The 6,700-nt window shown below is 40.5% G+C and overlaps 1 non-coding gene across 1 annotated transcript; it reads right to left on the reverse strand.

Annotated features, from left to right (window-relative positions):
* Window positions 1–295: 295 nt before the first annotated feature.
* Window positions 296–368, reverse strand: TRNAV-AAC. Its single transcript has one exon. It is a non-coding gene; the product is annotated as a tRNA-Val (tRNA).
* Between the last annotated feature and the right edge of the window lie 6,332 nt (window positions 369–6,700).

Consider the following 6,700-nt stretch of genomic DNA (forward strand, 5'->3'; position numbering starts at 1 on the left):
AATGCATGACTTGAGTTATAGTAGGGTAGGCTGTCACTTTAGTGCAAAAAACAAGGCAAGCTGCAACCGGCAGTGGAGTTGACAATCACTGGCACTGAGAAAAACGTGACATACAGCAGAAATGACACCGTTTGAATAAATGCGAAAACAGAAATGTCTGGCAGCATCCATTAAACACTGATTTAAGCCCGAACATCATTTAAACTTGGACACAGGTAAACTGGGTGTGGGGGAGAGAGGTGTTCGGCATCTATGTCCTTCAAACCTGACCAGAAGTAAATAATGGGGGAAAAAATGTTTCTGCCCGGTTTCGAACCGGGGACCTTTCGCGTGTTAGGCGAACGTGATAACCACTACACTACAGAAACTCAATGACTAAAAAGATCATTCCCCTCCCTCAAAATCAAGCTCCATACTCTGTAGTAACAACTGTGTTTCTTATAACTCCACCACTCCAAAGTAGTTCAATGGCTCACTCAGACCTGTCTGCCATTCAACTAAATCATCCATCTTAATTGAAGTGAAGCAGTGAGTACTGTTCTTGAATGTATTTGAAAGTAAAGAACACTCACACCAATATGTCACTGTCTTCATCTGCCTACTCACTGAAAACTGATTATGGGAACATACAACTAAATGTATGTGACAGCATTCAAACTGAACCTCAGAATTTCAGGCAAAGATGTTAACTGATACACTACAGAAAGTATGAGCCTTGTACTCTCCAGTAATCGTATCCTAATTTATTTCTCTCCTTTAAGTATTATGTGCATGTTCATTATTGTTAAGACATCTTTAAATAACTTATTTTACGTTTTTCTATTCCCATTTCACACCTCCTACCCTGATGTACATCATCAAGACCCTACCATGTTTTTCCCTATTCAAATCTCACATTCCTCCTGGAATTCATTTGTCTCACCTTGCTCATTCTACACCAGGCAGATGAAAGTGTTCACTATTAGTCACCATGCGCAACTTTGCATTATTAAACCGTGCCTTGCTGCAAATAGGAAAGTGAAACTCCTTTCCTAAGTGATAGCTACAGAAAAGAAAGTAAAGCTTATATCATGGTCCTTCTTTTATGTGGGATGCCGTGCGCAACAAACCTAAATACAGAGGCTGGTAAAAAAATACACTCACTTATCTGACCAGTCAGATACTTCCTCTCTGCCTTTAACAACCGAGCATCGAAACAGATGCAGGTGTCACTGGTCTTACCAGTTCCTTGGAGTGACACTTTTCAGTCAAGCATCAACAAAAGAGCAGATCTGACAACTCTTGTATTTCGTATCAAATCTGACAGCTCTCACACCTTACAAGAGTTTGGAGGTTGTGCGATCAGGAAATTCTGTAAGGACTACAGTTTCAGACATTTAAAATCTTGCTTTCTCCGCTTATAGTATTGTACAAAATGTAAATGGAAGAATAAATGGTTTTAACAGCTTTCAGGAAGCCCATATTGCACTAATTTACTTAAAAAGAGGCTCTGCTATCATGATTCCATCTAAAAAGAGTGCTAGCTGAAAGTCCACGTGGAAACTACATACTGGGTCAAAGAATATAATTTATGATATCTAGGATGTGCAATACTATAGGAACCCAAATTCCATTGCGAGACGAGGGCAGAGACTGAATAATAAAATCATATCAGTAAGGAAAACATAAAAAAAAATAAATACTTTCGAACGACTCTTTTGCATTACTAGTACACACAATGTCAGCACATAATAACACGTTCCAGTTTTAGGATGGAATTGTTCATAGTTGTTTACTAGGCTAACCACCACAAGGGCCTTTTTAAGCCTAGCCATACATCCCAAATCTCTGTCATGTTCGGGTAAGTGTAAGCAGGTGTTTGGGAGATGAAACATTTACAAGCAGGGACCTGGAAGATGAACCATTTACAGGTTGCCTGTGTCCATTAGAGACATAGGTGTCAATAAAGGGATGAAGTTTCTATTCCCCATCCAATTGTCCAAGTTACGCTTGAATTGGATTAGGGAGGAACTCTCTTCACATTTATAAGGAGCTTATTCCAGAGATGGGGTAGTCTCTGGGACACATACCTGTCTCTCCAGCAGGTCCGATTAATATCACAGGCAAGGTTTAAATCTTTAGAACAGGTAATTCTGTTGCTGTTTGTTTTGTGGATATGCAGGATGTCCATCAGAGTAGGGTCTGACAGTGCCTTGTATGCCAGGCATCGATCTCCCGTTAACAGCCTGTAGGAGCTAGAGTACAGGAAAAGGCTTTGAGGCGGTCTGCATAGGACATTTTCTTATGCCCTTTATTCTTTTAGTGAGGAACCTCTTTGGACGTTCCATTTGTTGGATATGGCTGGTGAGTTACATACAAAAGGGGGCACTGCACTCAATGATAGGTCTGATGACTGACTGTTTATATTCAAAGAAAAATGTTTCAAATTTTCCTTTTTTAAATAACCACTGATAATGTTATCATCCCAAGTTAACTGGCTTACTTTTACCGAAAGGCCTAGCTCACTGCATGCAATCTTCACTTATAAGATCCTAATAACTGAATACTGACACAGCTGAGCATACTTCTCGCCAATAATGCTACCTGCAAACTAAGAAGAACACAAGAGGAGGCTCTGACACTTTCTCAACCAAGTTTAAGAACATGATACTATGTTAAGCACTACTGCCTATAAATTATTCTTCCTCTAATGACTGATAATTTGAGATACTGTGTCCGGATCGTGACCGAAAAGGTTCTGTGGACCTGCTCATGTACCCGGTTAAGAGACTGCAAAGAAATAAATAAAATAAGAAATGGGAGTACTGAGGGTATTAAGGGGGTCAGCAGAAATTATGTACAATTAATTAATTCTGCCCAATATGTTACAATTTGCTTTGTGTGTGACAGGGCAGGGTTGTGATTCTTTTACTGGCCGCATAATTTTATTGATTCTTGAACAAAACTGTTGTCGAGCTTTAATATGCTTTTCCTGTAGGGTAGTGTAGTAGTTTTGTATTTTTCTTTAGATTTTTGCAAGTGTTGAGACTGCTGCTGACTGTTTGTTTTTTCTACAGGCCATATTCCTATGATTTATCTCTGGTCAGCGTCATCTTTTTCATATCTGGAATTAGCTATGGTGCAGGTTTAAATCTGACTCCATGTTGTGCTGCAAGGGAGCTTGATACGGAGAGGACGGTTTTGCTGAAGTGAGATACTGCAACATCTACTGGCAGTGTTTTTAATGGGTCCCAGTTGCTCTGCATAAAGACAGACAAAAACGTTTTCTTATCAGGATTTGAGATTGCTTTACATTGGATGCCTCTATGAAGCTGCTGAGCTTCAATATGGCGAAGGCTGGGTTCTAATCACTGTGTCGGCCATACTTCCTCCACGGGTAATTTTGGTGGTATTAGATGTCAGTATCCAGTCCAAGACACTTTCTTTTCCAGTACCTTTATCTGATTTTCTGGTCGTATATATTAGATGTCGTAATTCATATAGACTGATACTGGGGTGAACAGTTTCATGACCACACTTGGACCAATCATTATTAAAGTCATCTAGCACTACTGTTTCAAGAGACGTATTTGTACTTAGCCAGGATAAAATGTCCTCAGAGGCTGATTGGTCTGCACTAGTCAGTATACGGAAAGAATTTTTCTCAGTTAATTTTAAGTGCATTTACAACGAGTTCAACCTTATCAATGTTTGGTGTTCCTGTGGGGTGCGCAGCCAAGTGAAAATTTATATCAGAAATATAAATCCGGGCCTCTACTGAAAATGGACATGTATACAGCTAGACTAGCCCGGTCAACAAATGTAAAATAAATAAATACCGAGTCAAAAATATTGAGTCCAGAATGAAAACAAAAAGCAGCTGCCTTTTTCCCTTTAAACACCTGAAAGACACCTTTGGGCAAATGAAAAGAGCAGAAGGTGAAGCGTTAAACTTTCTGTCACCTAAAAGTACTCAATGAGGCCAACAAACCCAGACAAAGATTACTGCAGGCCAATGCTCTCTGATGCAAACTGTGAAAGCATTAGTGCTAGGAAATATGTCGGGCATAGACAGTGTCTACAATAACCTCGCAAACCACCTCTGGCAAAGCATGCAAACGCGATGCTAGCAATCTTGAGACAGCAAGTGCGAACAACACTGGAAACACAGCACAATCCACATCGACATATGTAAAAAGCAGGATAGTGTATTATGAATTTATGCTTTAAATGTCAGTAGTCTTTGTGGAATACTTTCCTAATACAATACAGAGCTTTCACAGTTAAGAGCGAAGTACTCAATGCATGACTTGAGTTATAGTAGGGTAGGCTGTCACTTTAGTGCAAAAAACAAGGCAAGCTGCAACCGGCGGTGGAGTTGACAATCACTGGCACTGAGGAAAAACGTGACATACAGCAGAAATGACACCGTTTGAATAAATGCGAAAACAGAAATGTCTGGCAGCATCCATTAAACACTGATTTAAACCTGAACATCATTTAAACTTGGACTAGCGTTGCCACCCCTCCGTTTTTTTTCCGGAGTGCCCGGAAATCAGTAGGGCACTCCGGTTCTCCGGTTCTTGTACTCGGAGTCCAGAAATAGCGACATCAGGCTCGTCAGCGCGTATTAAAAAAAAAAAAAAAAAAACATTCCCGTCTTGGACTCTCGTTGATTGGCTGCTTGCTGCAGACGAGGCTCGTGCAGCAAGCAGCCAATCAACACGTAGAGTTAGTAGTCAAAGCCCGCGAAAATTTAAGAATATAAAGCGGCGCTTCAGTTTAACTTTACCTTTTACTTTTGTACAAAGGGTGCTGCTTAAGATCTGAAATTCTTGCTTGGAGCCTTGGACATCGTCTTCAGTGGATTGCCTGCCGCCTGGAAGCCCTGCCTGGATGCCATGCCTGCCTGGAAGCCCTGCCTGGAAGCCCTGCCTGCCTGGAAGCCCTGCCTGCCTGGAAGCCCTGCCTGCTTGGAAGCCCTGCCTGGAAGCCCTGCCTGCCTGGAAGCCCTGCCTGCTGCCTGGAAGCCCTGCCTGGAAGCCCTGCTGCCTGGAAGGATTGCCTTAGCCCTGCTGCTTGCCTTGCTTGCTGGAGGAGAAGTGCTGTGGACTGGGTGGTGGTGTGTTCCCCTGCTTGCTGGCCCTTTAGCTGCCTGTTCTCTTCTGCTGCTGAGAGCTTGTTTTAGTAGCCCTGCTGCTGATTTTTCTGGAGGTAAGTGGATTTTTTTTTAATGGATTAATTCTTTGGAATTAAGGTAGATTTTCAAAGATTAGTGTGACAAGGGGAATGAAATATTGCCAGCACAGCTACTAGTGAATTTTTTAAATATTAAATTTATATTAATTCACTAGCTGTGCTGGCACCATCTCATTCATTGATGGTGACAAGATGTGTGTAACTATCTAGATGTTCAACATGTGGTGATTAACTAGAACAGTTTCTAATCTGGTTTTGGACTTGGTTGCAGTGAATGTATAATGACTTCATGATTTGTATAAGATGCTTGGACTGTAGATCTGTCTTTCTAGTCTGTCATCACCGTGATGTTTACCTTGACCTGTGTTTCTTCCTAGGGTGTCTTTCTAGGGTGTACAGTCTTCGTATAGTGAGGCATAAATGTAGCTTTTTTGTCTAGTTTGTCATCACAACTGTTTACCTTTTATCTGTGTTTTCTAGTGTATACCGTCTATACCAAAGCTTAGCTCATTTGATGTTACAGTGAATATATGATTACATGATTTGTATAAGATGCTTGGACTGTAGATCTGTCTTTCTAGTCTGTCATCACCGTGATGTTTACCTTGACCTGTGTTTCTTCCTAGGGTGTCTTTCTAGGGTGTACAGTCTTCGTAGTATAGTGAGGCTTAAATGTAGCTTTTTTGTCAAGTTTGTCATCACAACTGTTTACCTTTTATCTGTGTTTTCTAGGGTATACCGTCTATACCAAAGCTTAGCTCATTTGATGTTACAGTGAATACATGATTACATGATTTGTATAAGATGCTTGGACTGTAGATCTGTCTTTCTAGTCTGTCATCACCATGATGTTTACCTTGACCTGTGTTTCTTCCTAGGGTGTCTTTCTAGGGTGTACAGTCTTCGTAGTATAGTGAGGCTTAAATGTAGCTTTTTTGTCTAGTTTGTCATCACAACTGTTTACCTTTTATCTGTGTTTTCTAGGGTATACCGTCTATACCAAAGCTTAGCTCATTTGATGTTACAGTGAATAGATGATTACATGATTTGTATAAGATGCTTGGACTGTAGATCTGTCTTTCTAGTATGTCATCACCGTGATGTTTACCTTGACCTGTGTTTCTTCCTAGGGTGTCTTTCTAGGGTGTACAGTCTTCGTAGTATAGTGAGGCTTAAATGTAGCTTTATGAGGAATGCGTGGACTGATGTAAGAAATAGAATGCTTGTGTCACTTGTGAAGGCCGAGTTGCAGGTCAAGCTAAACTTTAACATGTGCTGTTCGCAATTTTATTCATTTGTGAGAAATAACCAGCCATTACTTGAGGCTGCTAGATCAAATGCCAAATACAGCTTCAAGTATAAGCAATGATTTCTAGCAAAACTGAAGATACTTTAAACAGTTGCTTTTCTTTTACTATTGTGTGTGGTGAACCCTTAATGTACTGATTTGAATGAACTGGTGTTTTTAATATCTAATTGTATTTCCATTTTAGTACTACCTGTGATACGAGACTTGGGCTTA

This window comes from Protopterus annectens, chromosome 5.part1 (assembly GCF_019279795.1).
Source record: "Protopterus annectens isolate FY-2018-M chromosome 5.part1, PAN1.0, whole genome shotgun sequence".
Taxonomy (NCBI): Eukaryota; Metazoa; Chordata; order Ceratodontiformes; family Protopteridae; genus Protopterus; species Protopterus annectens.